Source organism: Dromaius novaehollandiae, chromosome 3 (assembly GCF_036370855.1).
Source record: "Dromaius novaehollandiae isolate bDroNov1 chromosome 3, bDroNov1.hap1, whole genome shotgun sequence".
Classification (NCBI taxonomy): domain Eukaryota; kingdom Metazoa; phylum Chordata; class Aves; order Casuariiformes; family Dromaiidae; genus Dromaius; species Dromaius novaehollandiae.
In genome coordinates this window covers 16,168,603-16,191,381 of record NC_088100.1, presented here as the reverse complement: position 1 = coordinate 16,191,381, position 22,779 = coordinate 16,168,603, and the positions used below count along the sequence as shown (strand labels likewise).

At 36.5% G+C, this 22,779-nt stretch overlaps 1 protein-coding gene across 7 annotated transcripts in view; it reads left to right on the top strand.

Annotated features, from left to right (window-relative positions):
- The first annotated feature begins 2,843 nt into the window (after positions 1 to 2,843).
- The window catches only part of GREB1 (growth regulating estrogen receptor binding 1), a 100,399-nt gene continuing 80,463 nt past the window's right edge, over positions 2,844 to 22,779 (top strand). For 3 of the 7 annotated variants that reach the window (XM_026097223.2, XM_026097224.2, XM_026097222.2), the window contains exon 1: positions 2,845 to 3,805. The gene's annotated coding sequence lies outside the window, so the exon portion shown is untranslated. Of the gene's footprint in view, positions 3,806 to 22,779 lie in introns of all 7 variants that reach the window. The other 4 variants (XM_026097225.2, XM_026097227.2, XM_026097229.2 and 1 more) reach the window with 2 other exon arrangements.

Sequence of the window (22,779 nt, the reverse complement as noted above, 5' to 3'; positions counted from 1 at the left end):
ATATTGAGCACCTGGGATTCAGATAATTAAATGCACTGATTTTGAAGGGGGAAGTTCAGAAGTTCAGGAGTTCATTCAACATCTAGACGTAAAAACTGGACAGGATTTCTTCCCTCTGTAGACTAGAACTTGAACATTTTAAGTGGATAGCTGTCAAGTGTCTAGCCTGACTTCTGTAAAGGTGTGACAATGGCTTAAATTCTAGGATTTCAACATCAACTGAGTTTTGTTTTAGGAAAGTGGTGATTACATGGTTAATTTCATCAGTTAGTGAGAATCCGGTGGTCACTGTCATTCATAGTTTGTGAATATGTCCAGTACTAATTCTAGAATCCACAATGCAGATTTTTTTTTATTTCTAGTACATGTTTATGTATAATGTGATTGCATCCTCATTCTTGTGGCTATCTAAATGTATCACTATTGACAGAAACACATCCTCAGTTACTCTTTCTCTGTCTTTGAAGATATATTGGATGTTTAGTATTTTCCTGTTAAATGTTATTGCTTATATAATTTATATTACCTCGGGTAATGTTTGTAACATGAATGATATAAAATCTTCTCACTAGTTTATTATGAGGCTTAAGAAGGCTGGAGGCCAAGTCAGGTACAAATTAGAAAATAGGTGACAGATACCTAAAATGAGTGCTTATGATCAGTAATGCAAAACAAATAGTTTCCTATAAGACAGTGGATTTTGGCAGATTTACCTTTGGTTTGAACATTTTAAACACAATGAGTTTCTGCAAACTTTTAGAAAAAGCTCTGCATATTTTGCATAAAATAGGAGAACACTGAGACTTAGTGATTATAGCTGAAGTAAAATATGTGCTAAAATTTATGCTTCAGCTGAAATCATCAGCTCCTGGCTGCTGTTGGAAGCATAAAGCAGGCACTTACTCTGTTCATACAGAGAATGAGTCTTCTGGATTAGTTCAGAATTTCATGGCTGCCATGACAACCCCGGGGCTATTCCACTGATCTGTACGCTCTGCTCGGAAACCTAGGCTTCTGCCAAGAATATGATTCTGCTGTTTAAATTGTACAGGTCATCACTGTCTTTTGCTGCTGCAGTTCAGAGTGTAGCTATTCTAATGACGTGAAGAACCTGTTTTGATGGTCTGTCATTGGAAGTTGAGAGGAACAGGTAGCCTTGAGGGAAAATATTATTTATTGCTAATTTAATTCTGTTGAGAACTTGGATACTTTTTATCTAGCATGCCCTCAGTACCATTTACTACATCTTTGCAGTGGTGTATGATTTTCTTATGATCAATGAAGAAACAATGGAGACTGTTAGAGTATCTATGGTAGAAGTCTTGTGCTGAACATGGCCGATGAAAAACGTACGATTATTTAAAGACTGCATGCTGTGGCTGTGTCAGGGTACAATAAATAAATCTTCACTATATGATTATATCTTTAAAGTTTCATGAAGTGTATTGTTTTAAAATGTTTAGCACCTTTTTGAAACACAGTTGACTACTGAGTTATTGAGCTGATGTTTTATGTGAAGATTTTTCATCTCACTTTACTAATACAATTGTTAGAAATGTGTTTTATTAAAAGGACACAGGATTGTCCACAGAAAACTTTGCTTCATAAGAATACATGGTACCAAAGTATGTTGTTTGTATTCTGTCCATGACAATGAACGTTAACAACAGCCATCTTAGGGAATAGTTTAAGAAGTGGAAGAGATACAGCGTATTCTTTGGAATAAACAATTTAGCAAATTCCTTTACCGGCAGACTTCCTGCATCTGGACTCTCTACTGATGGACCAATCTCCATGTGTTAATTTAATTTGTTTTTGAAACTATTGGTAATTTTGCCTGCTATTGTATTTTGCAGCAGTGAGTTCCACAATTTAATTATAAATTGTTTGAAAAAACTAATTCATTTTGTTTCAAATATGCTTCCTGATCATCTCATTGAATGCTCTGTAATTTTTGTGTTATGAGAAATTGCTAGAAATGATTTTTAATTCACTTTCTCCATATTATTTGTAATTATTTGTATATTTAGTATGTCAGCTCAGTTGTCTCTTTTCTAGTCTAAAGACTCCTAGCCTATTTAATATAATTTGTATGGAAGTTATTTCAAGTTTGTAGTCACCCTTCTATGTTGTTTTTCTGTTCTGCTATATCCTTTTCAAATGGGGTGACCATTCAAAAGGAGTTAGCACTGAATGAAGATAAAGACTATGCATTCTCATTCATTTCAGATTGATCAAAAGTTTCGGTAAGATTGATCAATGGATTGTATTAATATAGTGGATGTTACTGTTGTGCTGAAAGTCTCTTTCTTCTGTTTGTGGGATGATTCAGAGTATGTGAGCAGTTGCTCCTCTGCCCTGTGGACTGCCTTCTGCTGACCATAGATAGATGGGTCATGCCTCCTGTTTGTCTTATGAGGCCACTGAGACAATGAGATGATGTGGATTAAGATGTTTCAAGTTTTATGATAACTTTTATCATAAAGTTACTGCACATTCAGTTACTGCACATTCATTGTGTCTGACCTTGGCCTTGTAGTAGCTAACTTGCTGCTTAATTTTAGGTACCCAGTAAAACAAACTTCATAAAGTAAGTGCCTGATACATCCTGATACATCAACAGAGAGTGTCAGGTGCCTCTCAAGGCCTCCAGAGGGAGATCCTGTCCACTTAACTTAAGGGTTTATCCCTAAGCAGATAAGATCTTTTAGAAGTCTTCAAAATCACCTACCTCTCTTCATAGTCTTGGTAACAAACATAGGCACTTTAGAAAGAGCATTTCATTAGGTGTCTAAAATTATGTCCTTAAGAAGAACATAGTGGCTAGCAACACTTATCTTTTATGTGACTTCTGTAAACCACTTACTGGTCACCTGAAGGAGTTGCCAGTCTTAAGAATGGCTGAAAATGAAAAAAAGACCACTGGAACACATATATCATCCAAGATGAAAAGTCGGGACTTATGACTATTTTTTATGACCTCAAAGGCTGTTATTTCATAGCTTGTAATCTTTAAAATATATCAGTGGTAACTTTTTCACTTTCATTAGCTATTGCATTATCAGATTATACTGGTATTTAAGTGTAGTCTTGCAGGGGATAAGTTTAGAAGCTTCTTTAAGAAAAGTTCTTTAGCATAAAGATAGAAAGGTAAGCAAAGAGCATCAAAAACAGGTAAAGTTGACTTGGGAGATAACAAGCTATCCAGGGCTTTTTTCTTTAATCTGTATAGATTTTTAAAACTAATTTCCAAATGGTAGGTTTTGTCTACTGTAACTAGACTTTTTTCATACACACAAATAAAATAGCAAAAGTTTCCAGTTCTGCAGGACACTTCCCCTTTTTCTTCTTATTCTTTGCTCTACATCTTCTATTTTCTAACTCTTTTGCCTCCAAGGGCTGCTGAAATTGTCTGCAGTTTAGACCCTAGAGCCAAATAAGGCATGTCTAGTTGGGAAGATACCATATTCAGTGGGAAGCAGGGGTGAGGATGCATGAGACTAGAGGCGAAAAGGCAGGGGGGAGGGCAAAGGGTTTGTATTCTTGACCTTAGGTAGCTGTTGCTGAGAGGTAGCGTGTTTTATTGAAGCACAGATAGAAGTAGAGTTTGTAGATGGGAAGGAGAGAGCAAGGAGGAGGGAGGAAGAAGCTGGGACAGCGAGGGGGGAGGAGGATAGAGCAGCATCTCTATCTTTCTTTGCAGACCACGCTGCTAAACAGCGAGGGGAGGCTCATGCTTCCCTAATATCCATCACTCCCTGCCTCCAACGTGGTCACAGACAGAGCAACAAAGAGGGTCTCAGAGGTAAGTTCTTGCAACTTACAAAGCTGTGGCATCTGCCAAAATAAGGGGAAGCAGCAGCAAGAATACAGAGAAATGATTTACAGCACCTGGGAATGTTGGGGGGGGGGGGGCAGAGAATAACTGCAAGCTCGGGTCCCTAAAAGAGTATGGAAGTGTTAGCAGCAGCAGCAGGAATAGAATAAGAGGGGAGAGAAGAGATCAGGTCTGAAGGGATGAGGATACCAGCTAACAATATCCAGCAGTGGGCAGTTTGTGTCCCAACTGCCTGTGTAGGAAGAGGAGAGAGCAGGGTAGTAGAACTATGAGAGCTCTGATACCTGAAATAAATGGGTAAATAAAGCTTAACAAAATATTTGAATGAACAGTTTATTTACCAAAAATGTAGTTCTGAGGTGAACAAAACAATTTATTAATTTGTGCAGATTAGAAGAAAAAATGAAAGGACGGGCTAAAGTCTGCATATTCTGTTCTGACTTTTTATGTTAAAGTTGGATTTTTCATTTTAGGGCAATGTTTCGTTTCAGAAATTTGATACATTTAATCACATCAAGGAAAATAAACCTCCAAATGAAGTGTTTTCTTTTGAGTCAAACAGGTATGCTGTTTGACAATTACTGTAACAAAATGTTTGTGACACCAAAACAAAGTATGCTGTTCGGTCTGAGAAATTGTCTTTCTAATTTCATCAAGAAAAAAACAAAACATTTTGAGCTGGCCTGAAGGGAAATTTGTAATTATTTTTGATTCATCCAGTCAACCTAAAAAGTCAGCTATTTGGGCAGTTACAAAGTGATCTTAGTTACTTCTAGTTGCTGATACTGGTAGCTTAGATGGAGGTAGAAAGTATAGCATCTGTATATTGGAGAATTTGATGCTCTCTCTTTCCATGTGCTTTCTCTCATTTATTTTACTTTTTTGATATGTGAGCTATCTTATTTTTAATTTAACACCTCATAGACCCTTCTGACAGTGATTAATACTGGCAAAAATGTCAGCGTTGTTAAACATGCTGAACAACTATAACGAAAATTAGCATTGTCTTATATGTCTTGCAAGATTCTTAAGGATTTAATTTCTCTTTTTACCATGAAACACTGAAATCGATCTTAAAAGGTGGCTATCCTGGAAACTTTGTGCTCTAATAGAAGCTTCTGTGTGTTCTTCTCCACACGAACTAGAATAGCTGTGGTAGGTTGATTTGATATGTGAGTGAGGGAGGTAGAACCACTATTCTCTGCTGCCTTGGGGAACTTGGAGATGGTAGACCTAATTTTAATCTGCTTTTCATCAGGGTAAATCTGCTGATACAGGTGTACATTGGATCAGTACCAGGTTCTGTACTAGTCTACTTTATTGCCTGTTTTCTCTTACAAAAGAGAGAAGAGCCACTTACTTCATAGCAATGGGGCTTTTATTTCACCAGTTTTTACAACGATAGTTGCTGTTTCAAGGCTCACAGTTCTATTACAGCTTTAAAACAATAGGAGTCTGACTTTTGTCCTGATCTGTTTTCATAGTTGTCAATAGTAGCTTTGCAATTGACTTAAGTCAGTAGAGAATCAAGCTTTTATTTGGAGGAAAAAGCAAAAAAAAAAGAAAAAAAACTGAAAATGAAAATAGCTTCTTTTCCTTCAGCCTGCCCCCTTGTTTATGCAAGTTGTTTGGTTTTTTTGGTTTTTTTTTCAATCTAGATTTGGTTTACTAACTGCAAAAATGCCAAAGATACATTTGAAACCTTTCTGTTTTGTCCGTGATGTACTGTCATTTAAGAAAAACCTTTAATTTGAGGCTTTAAAATGACCTTTTGCTTTTTAAAAAACCAAAAATTACTACATAGCAAATGGCTTTAAAGTTTTTTGATTTTTTGTGGCTTCTACTTAAGGAATGTAATGTCTTCCCTGTGGAAAGTTTTGTCTATAGTTAAGTGTGTAAAAAATAAAACCAAAAGCAACAAAACCCTACAACATTGTAACAGTAGGGAACTAACACAAACCTACTATAACAGGTGAATTTCATTTGAAGCTAAAATTGTCTTCTAATTAGACCACAGTTAGCTATTATTGTCTTACAACAATGTTCTATGAAATGTATTGTTCTTGCAGTTTATATGGGCTAGATCCAAAGCTTCCTGAAGTCAGGAAGAGACGAGACATTCCTTTGACTTCAAATGGCTTTGGATCAGGCCTGTCACGTGAGATTAGCTCCTGACCGAAGATCTTATAAGCAGGGACACAGAATAGAATGATTTAGGGTTGGAATTTCACTTATGCCACTAATCATCTTTGCTTTGTGAATCTCTTAGACACAATGCTTTTGAAGCAATGTTTCATTTATTTTGTGTTAAGTATTCCTTTATCTTGTGAGTGTATAGTTTTGCAGAAATTTTCTTCTAATTTTAGTCTTAGATCTTTCAATAAGATGGTTCAGAATCTTTTAAATGAAATTTCATAATCGTCAATAATGCTATGAATAGTATGCTCAAAATTAAGGAAAGAGCTATTTTCTAATATGAAATAGTGAATTAAAGGCAATGGTTTGACTTTTATTTTCTTTTTAAACTAAAAGACCAAGTTCTGTATCAGAAACTAATGGCTTCAGAATTTTTTTTCTTAAAAACAACCCCCCCAAAAAAACAGAAGAGATTGCTCTAAATATGAAAATTGATGAAGTCAGTTTGACATTTGCAGTTGTTCTGCATTTGCAACTTACACAAACTTAGACACTTTAAAAGTAACTGAGAAAACCTGAACAGTTTTGTATAACAATACAAAGCAGGAGCATTTCATAGCACTCCTTAGGTAAGGCCAAAGTTTGATGAGTGAATAATCAACTTTCATAGATGATCTTGCTAATAAGTGAAAGCCTGGCAGACTCCTGAACGCTCTAGTGATGCTGAGCGTAATTATCTTTGGAGAAAAAATTGCCTTTGGTTCTTATTGATTGTGGCTCTTCTAATGAATACAAAGCCTGCACAGTGAATGATAAGTGATCTGTCAGTCCTTTTTCACCCTCATACAAAATAAAGCATTTTACTTACTCTTAGCTAAGATTAGGCATAACCATGTATTTATTTCATGTGAATAAAAGCCACCATGGGAAGGAATAAAAAGTTAGTGTAACTAACTGCAAAAATATACATACAGACACTACTACTTGCACAAATATATGAATGCATGCATATATTACATACACACACAGGAAAAGCATTACATTTTTTATTTTAACTGAAAATTCTTTGCTTTTTTCAGCTTAGACTGTGGTTAATATCTGCAAGTTTGACTCACTCTTCCAGACTTCTGTTACACACACTAGGATAGGAGATACTGTTATTTACTGTTGTGACACATGCATATTTTATAGAGATTTTTAACTGCTAATTTATGATTACACTTAAGGATTTCAAAGAACATTGCTTTGATTTTCAGTTTGTCTTCATTTGCCATTATCGTTGTGTTGTTTGTCATGTTGTTTATTTGAAGAATAAGAAAGTCTAAAGAGTAACATGGCCAGTGGTGTATTTCTGAAGAAACAGTAAAGGAAAATTGCCATTTAGACATTACATATCTCAGAAAAAATACTGTAAAATATAAACACTGATTGAGTGTTAAATGGAGAAAATATCCTTTTCAAACAAAGCAGCATAGTAGTAGTAAAAATAATCTGTCATAATGTTGGAAGCATATTTTGTGTAATTATGCAGTAGATAGAAACAAAAGGCAAATTTATGTGTAAAAAATACATTTACTTCACAATTGTAACATTAAGTAATACCAACAAAGCATTTTAATCAAAGATGTATTTACAGGTTTCAGAATTCATCCTGATACTTTACTTATTGTGTTTCTTCTTACATTAGCACTTCTTGTCTTGTTATAAATTGTTATCTAAAAATTTCCGTGTTTCTAAGCTAGCTGTCTTTGTTTTTAGAGCTCCTTAATAGGAAAGAGTGTGGAATAATTCTTCTGTTGTCATGAAAAAGAGAAAAATATGTAGAATTTGTCTTTTGAGGATAGGGAAATTTTTATTTCCACAGGTTTTCATATTGTTTTTCCAAGCATATTTATTTATTTAACTCAAAATAATGATCTGACTCTGTGCTGTAAAGTTTTAATGTCATTAAATGGTGCTTTGAAATTATCAGATAGTTTCAAATAATCATGACTGCACTTTTATTATGATTTCATCATATAGATCTGATCTACAGCCTATCTGTATCAACTCCAGGAGGATTTGAATGGGTATATACAGAGATTTAAAAGCTGCTGTTGATTCTATCAGCTAGAAATTTAGTACATTAAAAAAGGAAAGTATCTTGTTTTCTGGTTTGGATTCTGATTTTCACATGTTTTCAAAATCTCTGTTCTTTCCCTGATTCCATATGAACTACAGATTAAATTAGGAAAATAATACCCCCTATACACAGGGTGATCAAAGCAGATACAGAAAACAATGGATAGATAAATCCTTATATGTCACCAGTGTAATAATCCATGACACTGATTTTAATAGCAATGATGAAAATATTTTTGGACACAAGCATGATTTTGAAGTTGCTGAAAAACTTAAAGATTATTTCATCCTCATCTGACAGCTATTGTCATTATTTTCATTCCGTGGCTGATCCGTTGGGTGAATACATTAGTTTCTAAAGAAAAACATTTGTAACTTACTTGACTGGATGTTGATGGACACAAAAGTTGTTCCGGTTAAGTGAGTGATCCAGATTTAAGTGGTGTTTTTCAGTTGATGAAAATATAAATGTTTTGGGCCCTAATTGTTCAGAACCCATGGATGAATATGCTGTAGAGATACACATAGATAGATATATGTAAATTGGCCTCATAGTCGTTCCTGCCATTCATGAAAAAAATCACCTGTCACTTCCTGCTGGGGAGGAAATACATCTAGATGCCAGCTAGTGCAGATTTGCTAAGTTTTATCTGACTTTTATGAACAGTTTTCAGATTTTATCATGTTTTTCAATTAAAAATCCTCAGTCAACACATATGTTGCTACAGACTTCATTTTCCCACATATCCTGCCATATTTCCACATCCTTTGTTATTTGTCATTATCTTTTGTGTAAAGTGGAACATGGTGTTCACTTCAGTGGTAATTATGTCTCTGCTGGTCAGCAAAGCCTTGAAGAGGGCCTTAAAAAGAAAGCAGATAAGCCAAGTCTCATCTTCTCAGTGTGAGATAAACATTTGACCCCATCTCCAGCCCCCTAGCCATGATACTAGCGTCTTATACATTTACAGCACAGCATTGTAGTTCATCTCCTGCTTTGAAGTGCACCTGATGCATGAGACAAAGGAGAGAAATCTCGGTGATGTACTATAGTTGGTACTCTGCCTCACAATAGGGTCCCCATTTAAAAGGGTATTTAGAAAGAATATTTCCTAGGCAACAGCTGTACTCCAGTCCTATTTCTCTGACACATGGCGCAGCATGTTTGGGGTCATGAGATGCTGACACATTGAATGGCCAGGGCCACTCAAGTGAGAAGGCGGCTGAGTAAAAAGGAACATACAGTACACACACTGTATTTAGAAGGGCTTACAAAGGCCTGGAAAATTCCCTCGAATGTATGGAGCAAAGTTGGGTGCAGAATCAGAGAGACAGTGTCTGAAAAGCTCTGGCAGAAAAGTCAAAGGCAGTTAGACTCTTTGAAAGTCCATTTTTTTTTTAATGTAATACTCGTGAGAGAGTCCTCATACGTTAAACTTCCTTGTATATGGAGCTCCTTAGAAGGCCACTGGATATGGGAAAGAAACTATACAGTGAAACAGCTCTTCTTGTCTTTTTTTTTTTGCTTGTGAGAAGTCTGCCCTAAAAAAGACTGTAAGGGGTTTTTTTTTTTAAAATATAGAAAGGAAATTGGTCCTCTGTTACTGTTTGTTAAACTCGTTTGAACAGTCAGCTGTAAATTTCATAACTGTGCAACTTAGAAAAGGCAACCAGAATGAAAACACAAAATGAATAAAATTATATAAACTTCAATTTTTAGAGTATCTTCCATTTGCCTGCTTTGGCGCACTAAAGAGCATTAGTACTAACATTGATGCTAAGGTTCACATGGCCCCGGCTTGGATCATTGACTGTGCCTTTTACAAACTGTACATGCATGTAATAAGGGCTTACAGTCTAAACAGACAAGATATATTATAGATATATGCATAAATTACTGTGGGTTAGCTCCTTGCTTGAACAGCTGTTCTGTCATAGTTTCCCATAACTGCAAGCTTTTGTCTATGAGGCTTTATTAAAGAAGTGACCTTAGATTGTTTCACCAAGATTTCATCACAATCTGCACTTTACAAACCGTTTCCTACCTCATGCTCTATATTTCTCTGATTCTTCTATTACATTCTGCTTTCATCAAACTTGATCTTTTTTTTTTTAACTTTTTATACAAGAATGTTAATATATTATAAATACCTTTTAATACAATTCTTGGTGGGCTGGGAGAGTGCAAGTGGAGATTTTTGAAAAACAGGCTATTTCATGTACTCTTCTACAAGTAGTCTTTACACTGGGACTCCTACATCTTCCAATTTAAAGGTTGCATGCAGAGAGACTTAACACAAAGAGAAGGAGAGCACTATATACTAATGGGAGGAACAACTAGGAAGACAGGCAGTGTCGGTATTTTCTGGGAACATGTACTTAGCACTGGTGATAGAATAGAAGGGAACTACAGTCAACTCCATGATCCTTGAGATTATTAATTATGCAGTAGGTGTGAAGATGCAAAAACTAGTTTTACGCTTACCAGCTCAGATAGCTGTGTCAGTGAGGCTCTTTGGTTAATGGACCTGCTAGTTTGAGAATCTTTTGCTCCAGCGTTGATCTTTCTTTTCTTTATTATACTCCTAACATATATTCTTATAGCTTAATTCATGCATGTTTCTGTGTACTATATAAATCAAATCAGATACATGTTTTTTCTTTATCTCCATTTTGGTGGATTAGTTCAAAGTGCATAGAAAATAATAGTATTCTCCAGCTATAATGCAAGTCTTTTAATGAATTCAGCATTGCAATATTCTGAAAAAAAGGTGTGCTTACTAAAAAGCTAGATAGTGCCTTTATAATCCATGAAAATGCAAAAGCTTGATTATACTTATCCACTTTTATCTTTTCATTAATACAGTTCCTTAAAGAATCACTACAGCCTCAAATGGCCACTTTACCTTCTTCACCTTCTCATGAATTAAAATCTTAGTATCTGTAAAATCCCAGACAATGACTGTGTATAGTTTTCTGTAAATGGTGATTCTTTTTTGATCTTGCTGTGCTTTATACAGTGAAGTTTCCTTACATATGTTGATGCTTATTTTACTTCTTTTCTTTCTGTTATGCAGACATCATTTTGTACACACAAGGGGAGGCCAAAGGCAGCTGAGGGATAGGACTGGGTGTATAAGTCAGTATGAAAAAGAGTGTAGCAAATGGGTCATTCTGGTAAGTGAGTATAGGGTTAAATATTTAACTGCAGTTTTTAGTTGTTAAAACAGCACCAAATTAATACTTTAAAAATGCATGGATATGGGACAGAGAAAGCTGAGAAAGCAGGAAACTAAAAGAGCCCCCCAAAGATGAACACATCTGCCCCCTGCCCTAACAACATTCACCAGAGATGGTGGTACACAGCCAGAAATAGGAGGAATTTTTAAAAAATCCTTGACAATAAGACTAATGGATAGTAGTAAATTTAAAGATAATTATGAAGTAATACTTCTTATACTTACTGAATCACGTAAAGAGCACTGTTGTACTGTATTTTTATCTGGGCATGCTGGGATGTTTCTGATTGAGTTTCCTGTGACATCTACAAATGGGACTCCTGCTTTTTGAAAGTCAGGCTGAAAACAATGTCTCTCTCTATTGGGGCTTTTACTCTGTTTAAGATTTGTGATTACTTATTATATATTTTCATTGTATGTCTGCTCATTGTAGGAAATGTCTACATCATCCCCCTAAAGTGGTATCTTTTTCAGAAACCCAAATACAGTTCTCGTCTGCATGTGGTATTCAGGGAACTTTTCTGTGGATGCGAATGGGAGTTATCAGAGAGTTTGTTTTTGACTTTGACTTTTTTATAATTCTAAATTATCTCATTTGTCTTGACACCTTATATTTTCGTTTGCTCTACTGGCTGCTTGTATGTCCCCACCTTATGGTACCACTGGAAAGATGAGACTGAATATTCTCCCCTCTGTAGGGAAAAGGGGATGCAGGGGGTGGAACAGACTTGCTGTCTGTGAACAGGCTGCAAGCTGGAATCACATACTTGAAGAAGTGCCAGTGTTCAGCTCAAGGTGATTTTGCTGTGGAAAGTGCATGCCGATGGGAAGGTGCCACTGTACTGCCAGGTGCCTTAGTTTCCCGGTTTGCTCCCAGGTTCTAGTCCACTGATCATGTGTACTGCATAAATGTCTGTTCTCTCTTGGGTTCTCTTTCACAGTAATTCAACTGTTTCCCTTCAAGATAAAATCTAAGCATGGTTCTGGAGCTAGTTTACTTCAAAGGCTGTTCTCAGTAGGCAATATGGATGATACAGTTACTTATGACTCTTAAACCTAATACTATTCCTAATACTATTTAAGTAGGCCTTGTGCTTTGTGTGTAATGTGATGCAACATCCCAGCGCATGTATCACATGCTTTCAGTTCCATGCCAAAAAAGTTTGCTCTGATAAATCTGCAATACAGCCCTCATAATAATTGAATAAATTTGACTGGAGGAAAAAGCACACACAAATAATTATGTCAGGGCCATGGAGGCACAACAGAGTCCCCAAACCACCTGGGTCAAATGATGTGAACATGTTCCTTCCGCTCTAGAAAGGACTAGCCGTGAACAGTGTGTGCACAAGTGATTCTGCATCCTTTGATGTAAGGCATCTCTTCCTGGGCCAGATGCTTTTAGCAGTATAGATACAGATCATGTAAACAGAGATGGCAATAGCCAGTCTGGATGTGAAGTAACGCTGCATAGGATGGCAGCAAGAAACAAAACTGCATGTGGAGCCATGCCCTTTTCAAATTGCTGTACTGCTTCAGATAGCCTTTTTACTGCTAGATGGCATTGTTTTGCATATAATTTGGTTTCTTTGGCAATGTGTTCACTTTCTAAAGGAAAAAGTCTATCTTGAATTCAAGCTAAACCTTACTAAGTGTTGGAGTGATCCTCTTAAACTCTTTGTAAATAAGGTCTTACCTCAGACAATCTTTTTCTGTAGACTTGTTTTTTTCACCATATGCTTCTCTGGATCCAGGAAGCAGACATACGTTTTTGTTTGTTTGTTTTTTAAAATGTGTCTTTTTGTGTGTACGATTAGAAAGTGCTTGTACAGTTACATTGGTTAGAAGTCACCAAATTTTTGTCAGATATTCTAAAAAGGTGACACAACTGAAAAAGCTGTAGTCTCTGACAAATAGCAAAAGCGACCTACAAGAGAAATAAGTGTAACTGCAGCCTTAGAATTTGCCTACACTCAGGGCAGTGTATAAAAGCATGCACGTGAAAATCTAATGTGTTTCACGAAGGCTGTATTCACACATCCTCTTCCGACTGCAACTGTGCTGGCTACAAAGGTTATGGCCCCCCGTACCTCATTACTGCACTTCTGTCAGAGGTTATCACAGTTGGATCTGCCAGCTGAGCTGCTCATGTGCACAGTTCCTAATCTGTTCCAGTTAAAGTGGATTGGTTGGTGAAGATGTATTATGTTAGCATTTTAAACCTTTTTGACTAAAGAAGTTCAGGGTAAACTCTGTGGGTAAAACTTACAGGGCAGTAATTTCCAACATCAGAGCAGTGATGAGACCCTGTAAAAGTGATTGTAATCTTTTCAGTGGACAAAGCTGGAGCTGGAAGATGTGTGTCCATGGCTTTACTTGCATTAAGTTTATACAATGGACTGTTTTGTCTTTTCTGAAAATTGCTGTATAATATGGCCTTTTGTTGGTATATGAGTTGGTTGTTTGGGGGTAGTCTGGGTATAATTTATGTTATCTATGGACAGGATTCAGTTAAGCTTAAATACTTACAGACTTGTGGCTCAGTACAACTTTTTTACTCTGTTTTAACTATGTCTGTTCTATATCTTGCTGGAGCTGCTCTCAGAGGTCCTCTCTGCTTTCTGAAAATACACAATTTGTTTTTAAAATAACAAGAATAATCTCTGCAAAAATGCTCAGGGCCTAGTTTGTAATTCAAATCTCATTGACATCAATAGGATCAATTCTAATAGCCCTTGTATGGCATATCCTCAGCATGTTGCCTGAGCACCTTTTAAATTCTGAAACTTCAAAAAAATCTCTTTTTCTCCTTCTCTTCTGCTCTTTGCTGGTATTTGTTTAATTTGTATGGTAGTGAAGTTAGTATAGAGTTTCTAAAAATGGCAAGAATCTTGGTCATTGTGTTCACACTCACTCCTTTTTTGAATTGAGTTTCACTGTTTTCAGATAGATATCTAAATTTAAGTGGTTGAGTTGAATAGATACTAGATAGTTTGGAATGGCTTTAAAACAAGCACTCTAGATCCCATTATGTGCATTATTAATTATGAATGTTTTCATTTTAAAAATGTTATGTACGCTTTCTTTATTAGTTGTGTTATCACTGATATGTCATTTACTTACAAATTAAGAAGAAAATCTGCAGTGTAGAAAAAGATTTGTATGAATGCCAGTTTGAAAAAAAATTCAGAGCCAAACAGGTTATCACATGGGCATAGATTTTGAAATTAATGTTTATTTAGAGGAGAGTGAACTGTGAAATTCATCAAATTTTGGACCAGACTTTGTCCTTATTCCCTCCAATAGAACTTCATGGCAGGATGACATTTTGAGAATGTGTTATAAGGTGCAGGAGGCAGAATATAGACACTACTTTGGCTGAACTGCTCTAAATTTGTACATGTGTATTGATCTACAGTAATTTTGTCTTGTTAAAACTATTACTCATGTATGTGATTTGATTTACATATCTAGACTGGGTTTTCATCAGAGCTTCCCATAAAAATGAAGGATGGAAAGGACTTTTCTCTAGGTGTTTGGCCCCTTGAGCTTGTGTAGAAAATGTTATTTCAATGCTGCAGGGAATGTATTGTGTTGTTAAACATGCTAGGGAACTTCCAATTTTTTGGATAGACATGTAGTATTTCTATTTGACCATTTTGTTCAATTTTAATCCCTCAAAAAGGAGGGAAATAAAACTGTTTGATTAAAAGTACCCATGATCATGACTGATAGCTTTGTGGAAAACATTTCTTCTAAATATTCTAGAAGACAATGGGAAAATGAACCTAATATCAATCACAGTGTATAGAGAGGAAAATAGTTTGAAAGTGATTGAAATTATACTTCCTTTTTACAACTCTATAAACAAAAATAAGCATATGCAAATTAATATTGATCCTTAAAATACAGCATGCATACTATCTAAAATTTATTGAGTGAAATTATATTAGCAAGCTCATACATCTCTATGTTAAAACTGGAATTATATATGATACTTCTGGATCAAAATACTGTGGGTATGTCTGCACAATGCAGTGCCATCCAGAAGCTTTAGTGAGAGTGGTTTGTGAAATAGAGTGGACGTTTGAGAATGCTTTCAAAAACAGAAGATTTAAGCAATTTTTTCTCATTTCCACTTTTCCTTCCCCTTTTTATAAAATCTTAGCATTCCATCTGTTACATTAGTACACAAAGGAATTATGAAAAGCCAAAGAAATACTTGGTTTATTGGCTAAATTTGGAAAGAATTTTTGACATGGCTGACCATTCTTCCGATGAGATCTTTGTGTTGGAGTGCAGAGGTCAGGGTATAGAAGCCTTGGGATATGAAAAGGTGGTGAGAAGAATGGCTGGGATTTCCAGCAGCCTAAGAGTGCTCTTTTGTCTCTAGTGGTCACTTGTAGAGGATGATGCCTGTGGACATCAAAGAAATGGCTAAACAGTGTTATCTAGGCCTGTCCTTTGCCCCCTGCCATGTAATGGGCCTCTTTTCAGGAAAACATTGGGAAAACTGAGAAAGTGAGTTGGCCTATGCTAGTGCTATTAATTCAACAAGAAAGCAGATCAATAACATTTGCACTAGCTGGTAAAACAATCTGTTAGTTTCTGAAAATGCAGATTAGTCAAGCCTATAAATTATACATTGCATATGTGAGAATCAATTTTAATGTTTCATCATAATGGACATTTTATGAGACCATATTCTTTAAAGAATTCCATTTCTGCCTGCTCTGACATATTATGGAGATCTGTTCTGAGAAAAAAATATAGCCTTCCTTTAACATTTACAAAAAAGTTTTTTGTTTTTATTCATGGGATGTATTGAGATATTTTCGAAGTCAAAAAACAGGAGCTAATATTTGATGTAGTTCAGGCTTAAAACATTGACTTTGATGTCTGAAAGAGTTATGCCATCATTTTCAAGAAGGTTGTGCTTTCCTCGTCAACAAATAAAAGTTACAGTACAAAAGCAAAGCCTACACCGAATATATTTCAACTCCTGTATTGCCTATGCACCCTTCTCTTACACTGTTGAAGGAATAACCATTGTTAGTGGTTCTTTTGTGCCAAGTGCAATTAAAAAATAATATTCTGAAAATGTTATGAGAAAAAATAAAATGTTAAGAACATTTCCTGTCCCATACGCGTAAGGCAAAATATATTGTTCTCTTTGGATTTCTTTTTATAGACCAGAGTGCTTTAAAGCTCCAGTTTTGCGAAGACATACTGGTTATTGCTGGTTTTTGTGGTGAACAACCAGGGCAGCAATCTGGGGCCCCAGCCATGTGGGAGCTCACTAGACTAAGATAGGTATCAGCAGAAAGAAAGTCAGAATAGAAATGGACCTGTGCTTGGTCTCTGCTCATGATTCCTCTGATTCTGACTCTGGCTTTTTGCTTTTTGCTCATTCACAATAACTGATAGTGTGTATATCATCATGCAATATCACTGTCATTTTTGGACTACATAGACACAGTATAAAAAGCTAAGTCTTTGCAGGACTGAAGGCTAACTAAGTAGAATTTCTGGTTATGGATCAGTCTGTCAGAATATTCAATAAAAACAGCTTTTAGGAGTCAATGCTGCCCACATTTTGCTAATAGTATTAATTAAAATATACTTGAGAACTTTACTAATAAATTAGGCCAGATCAATACACATAATTGCATTATTGTCATAAGAATACTATATGAATTCAATACTAAGTACCTAAGCCAAATAGTAATATAAATATTAAAAATATTTTAATATAAAAAGCTGCAGTTGAAACAATGACACTTTCTTAAAAAGAGGAAATTGGAGTGGTGTTTTGTCAGTAAATAGTTATCTGATATCTTTAACTGTAACTAAAAACGCAAGTGCAATGTGTCTTATGTCCGAAATTCTGAAATTGAACTGTTTGATGGGAATGTATTTCTCTACCATATTTCATCCCAGCATGATTTATTAATGAAGAGAAAACTGACATAAACATATGAACCGGTTTTAACTGAAACATGTAATAATATCACTGTTGTGGTTTGAAAACTAAACTTTAATAATAAGTAACATATGCCAGCATAATTGTTATTTATTTGGATGGATATTGCACTTGAAAACTGATATTTTGTATTGCTAGATGACTCACCATTACTTATCTTCCTATGCCCTCATCTAGTAAAGATGAAGAGCTAGAGATTTGCTAACGTGCTTCAGTGATCCCAGAGAAGCTAGATGAGTGTATTTGTCTTCATTGCTACTTTTTGAAAACTAGGGAGAACAAAGCATTGCACCTTATAATGCTATTTTATTTTGTCTTTTTCTTATGACACCTGTGCTATTATTTTTCTTGTCATAATTGTATCCTAATTTTGAAAATATCTCTGTCCTTAGCTTTACACAAGAGAACAGTTCTAATGAGTGGAGAAGGATAAATGCCACACAGAAGTGGAGTGCTTGCAGAAGTGAGATTCTGATCCTAGTAGTTAAATCCTGATCCTAAATAGATAAAATTAGAATTCTTATCAGAAGTAATACATATCATATTTCAGCAATGGCTTAGCTAATAGACCTAGCTAATGAATAAGGCACTGTTGTTTGTTAGCACAAGGCATATTCTGTTATGTTATGAATGCATAGTTGGTAAGTAAAGATAAGAAGACAGAAGTCAAGAAAGCAAGAGAAAAGTATAATTTCTCTCATAAAGATTCCTGGACCATCTTTAAAGTTTATAGAATTGCCTGTCTATTTATCTCAACTGGACATCAATTCAGAATTTTCCGCTTGTATTAATTTATGAACAGTCCTTCTTTTCCCACCACCATTTACAAAGGTATTTGATAAAGAAAGTGTAAATGAACGTACAGAAGAAGCAGAAATTGTTCTGTGAGAATCATCTGCTTAAAACCTTCTACCTAAACAATAAACTTTTTTTATAGGTTTCAGTTTACGTTTTGGTTTGCCAGGTGCTGGAGAGGGACATGAGCCTCACTCTGTGTGTGCAATGACAACTCCATTCTAATGTCAGGCTTAAGATACAGAATGGTGTTATGGACAGGACTCTGTATACAAACACTTGTGTCCAGGGAGCGGGACAGCTCCCTTCTGGAGTCTGTTAGGAAGACTGTATGCCCCACCTCCTTTGCTGACATGTCCGGTTGTATAAGTTGCCCCCATCACACGACCTGACTCATGTATGCACTTCCATCACAGCACTGGATATACACTGTCATCTGATAGGGAATAGTTTTATTTTGTTCGTATGATAGTTGTATTTTCAGTGTATAAAGGCTGGTGGGTAAAGGGGCATTAGGGAACTGACTGCAAGAGGAATTCATGCTGAATATTTCAGTTCTTGGAAAGGAAGAGTAGGTGGAGTAAAGATACATGATATATATGCATTTTTGTGAAGGGTATTTGGAGAGAACAGGTATAAAAAGACAGTGAATAGAAAGAAAATCAGAGAGAGTAGGATGAAGAAGTGAAAACAGACCAGGATGCACGTGGATTTAAAGGCAGTGGTAAATAAAATGGGATGTGCAGTGAGCTTGAGCACTGGAACTTCTTAGAATGGTTCCTGGTACAGTTTTGGCCTGTGGCAGTTTGTATTCTTTGACAACACATGCACCAGGGATTGCTCCCAATAGGCAGTAGGGACAAGACCTGCCTGGCCTCACATGCCTGCCCAGCAGGCTCTTCATACTAAAACATTTCTGAAACTCTTCACTTGCATGTTGTGAAAGCATCACTGTGATGACAGCACTGGCATTATTTCAGACTCTTATCTCAAACCACACATAATAATTATGTCTTTAGAGCCATAGGGTACAGCATATATTCCAGAAATGTGATGTGGATGTGCCACAGAATGACCTGTGCCCTGTTTTGTGTAGCTGTGTAGACATAGCAAAGAAATCACTTTCCTGTTTTTGATGTAGTTGATAAATAGATGGAGTTGCTGTGAAACTGATTCCCCTCACATGAAAGGGAGTGTGCGCTATATTATGTAGTGCTAATGATAGGGACTTCATCTGTTTTTGTCTTCCAGTAAATTCGTCTCTACAGAGGCTACAACTAAGGAATGTTGAATGTGACAAATAATGACCAAATAATTCATAGGAATAACTAAATGTTATTTTACTGCATAAGAGACATATTTTGTCTTTGCTCTTTGTGCAAGATTCTTATGAGGTCATGAAACTGGGCAATGAATGTTAATTGATAAAACAAACCACCATATAAACAAACATCATGTTATGCATTGATACTTGAGCGTCAGCCCCAGGACATGTAGGAGTGTGTATGTGTGTGTACATTGATATGTGTATGTATAGGTAGTATGTACTTACCTGAATCACTTTATCAATCACTGGGATATAGCTGTTGCTTAAATAGAGCTGCTTAATGGTGTATTAGAACACTGTTGTGACTGGAACACTTACTTAAGAAGATGATAAGTAGAGTTTATTCAAAGAGCGCAAAGCAAAGAAACTGCTTATAAAGTAAAAACTTATTCATTAAGCTCTACTTTGGTAGAGCATAAGCACCTTAATGGGATGATGCTGTTCATGTAGTAGTATATAGACTGTTAATTGAATGGAGAAGATGATTAGGAAAAGATAATTATATACTATTTCTTATAACCTATGGGCTTATCAGCACTGAAAGAAATTATCAGTCAGAATGTTAAAAGGAAAGACTTTACCAACATATAAATACATTGTGGAACTTGTTGGCAAAGTATGTCAAAGAAATCAAAAGCATGAAGAGATTCAAAAAGGAATTAAACACATTCAGGGAAGAAATATTTGTGAGTACTTATTCACCATCAGGATGTGACTATAACCTCCATCAGTCCTGGTGGTTGCCAAAACTGGGAGATTACGTGGGGAAAAGGGTATGCATACAGCCTTAGTTTCTTACATTTCTTCCTAAAAGTTACTTGTGGCCACAGCTGGCAGCAGGATGGTGAGCTTGTTGGACCTTTTATTTGATACGCTATGGTGTTTCTGTGTTCAAATTTTAAATAACTGGCAGGGTTCTAGTAGTGATAGGGTCTGCAATTATGTGAACCAGTTATTTCCCCCTTTTCTTCCTTGTAGATTTTGGCACAGGCAACAATCTGACTCGTTTTATGAAGAAAAGTAATCTCTCTGTCAAAAAAGTGACCTGGGGCCTTTGTGGCCTTGACTCATGCTCTTCTTTTGCCAGAGACCATGCTCCTGGGTCTAAGATAGCTTATGGTCAAATAGTTACAATAATTATTCCTCAGGATTACAGAGATGTTTCCCTACAGAGAACAAATTCTCTGGAATGCTTCATATATGGTTCTTCCCATTTTCTATTATACAACTTTTGTTTGGGTAACTTTAATATAATGCCTTTTCTTCATCCTTCAAAAGTTAAGTTTTAATCTGGTGCTGTTTCCTGGAAGACATGTGTAATAGCATTTACAAAACAGACAGTACTTTGGGAATCCAAGGCATTTTCAAGCAAATTCTCCCTTATGTTTTCAGTAACTTCTCAGTAAGTAGTATTACCCGTATTTTACAGTGAGAGGGATATATAGTGTTAGAGGACAAAAGCTCAAATTGTGACATTTATGTGTTAGGATGTGTTCTAATGTAATGAATTAGGACAATATTAAGCCTCTCAAAAACAGACACATAGGACACAGTGGTGCTCTGTGGTGGGCAGTTGAAGCAACCTGCTCAGAATCAAAGAGAATTGTCATTTTCAGTCTGAATTAGAAGTCTAAATTTCTTGCCTGCTAATCTTGTGATTGCATTTCTGAATGCATCTTTTTCTTGCTTTCAAATTATACCATAAAGCTAAAATATATTTTTCTGAAAGAGCCTTTATAAAAAGTCTAGGAAGAAGACTGTCCTTTAAGAAATTTTTACTGCTGTTGAATAAGTGATACGTATGTGTAAAATATACAGCATGCATAATTACAGAAGATACGGTTGCTGGCAGATGTGGATATTCACCCTTTTAAGCAAAGAATTTTGCTGTTATATAAATTACAGGATAAATGGATGCTGCAGTTGTAGAATAGTCACCCCTTTAAGCAAAGTATTTTGCTGCTGTATAAAAGCTTGCTCCTAAAATGTCAATCGGTACAATATGCCCAGTTGTGGTATTTCAGACATTCTGTACTATTCATGCTGTCTATTTAGAGTGTTATTCCATTCTTTCATCTAGTCACATAAACTGTGTTCTTCTAAATCTTTCTTGATCATGAGAGACTGTCCTCTGCTGCAGGAGCAATGTACAATGGATGATATTAAAATGCAAGAGCAATGCCCAGCTTACAGAATCACAGAATGGCTGAGATTGGAAGGGACCTCTGGAGATCATCTAGTCCAACCTCCTTGCTCAGGCAGGGTCACCTAGAGCACGTTGCTCAGGATTGTGTCCAGAGGGCTTTTGAATATCTCCAAGGAAGAAGACTGCACAACCTCTCTGGGCAACCTTTGCCAGTGCTCAGTCACCCTCACAGTAAAGAAGTTTTTCCTCAGGTTCAGACAAAACTGCCTGTTTTTCAGTTTGTGCCCATTGCCTCTTGTCCTGTGGCTGGGCACCACTGAAAAAGAGTCTGGCACCATCCTCTTTACGCCCTCCCTTCAGATACTTTGCTTCTCTTCTCCAGGCTAAACAGGCCCAGCTCTCTCAGCCTTTCCTCATATAAGAGATGTTCCAGGATGTAGTGTATCAGCCACTCCTCCCAGTTTTGTATTATCAGCAAACTTGCTGAGGGTGCACTCTGTCCCTTCATCCAGGTCACTGATGAATAAGTTAAACCATACTGGCCCTTGTGTTGATGCCTGGGAGACAGTGCTAGCTACAGGCCTCCAACTAGACTTTGCACCACTGATCCAACCCTCTGAGCTCTGCCATTCAGCCAGTTTCTAATCCACCTCACTGTCCATTCATGTAGCCCACAATTCCTAAGCTTGCCTATGAGGATGTTATGGGAGACAAGTGTCAAAAACCTTGCTGAAGTCAAGGTACAGAACATCCACTGCTCTCCCCTCATCTACACAGCTAGTCATCTCGTTGTAGAAGGCTATCAAGTTCATTAAGCATGATTTCCCCTTTGTGAATCCATACTGACTACTACTGATCACCTTCTTATTCTTTACATGCTTGGAGATGGTATCCAGGATGAGCTGCTCTATCACCTTTCCAGGGATCAAGGTGAAGCTGGTGGGCCTTTAGTTCCCTGGGTCCTCCTTCTTGCCCTATTTGAAGACTGGAGTGATGTTTGCATTCTTCCAGTCCTCTGGCACCTCTCCTGTTCTCCATGTCCTTTCCAAGGTGATTGAGAGTGGCCTGCCAATGACATCAGCCAGCTCCCTCAGCACTTGTGGGTGCCTCCCATTGGGGCCCCTGGACTTGTGGATGTCCAGTTTGCTTAAATGATCTCTAACCCAATCCTCCTTGACCAAGGAGACCAAAGTC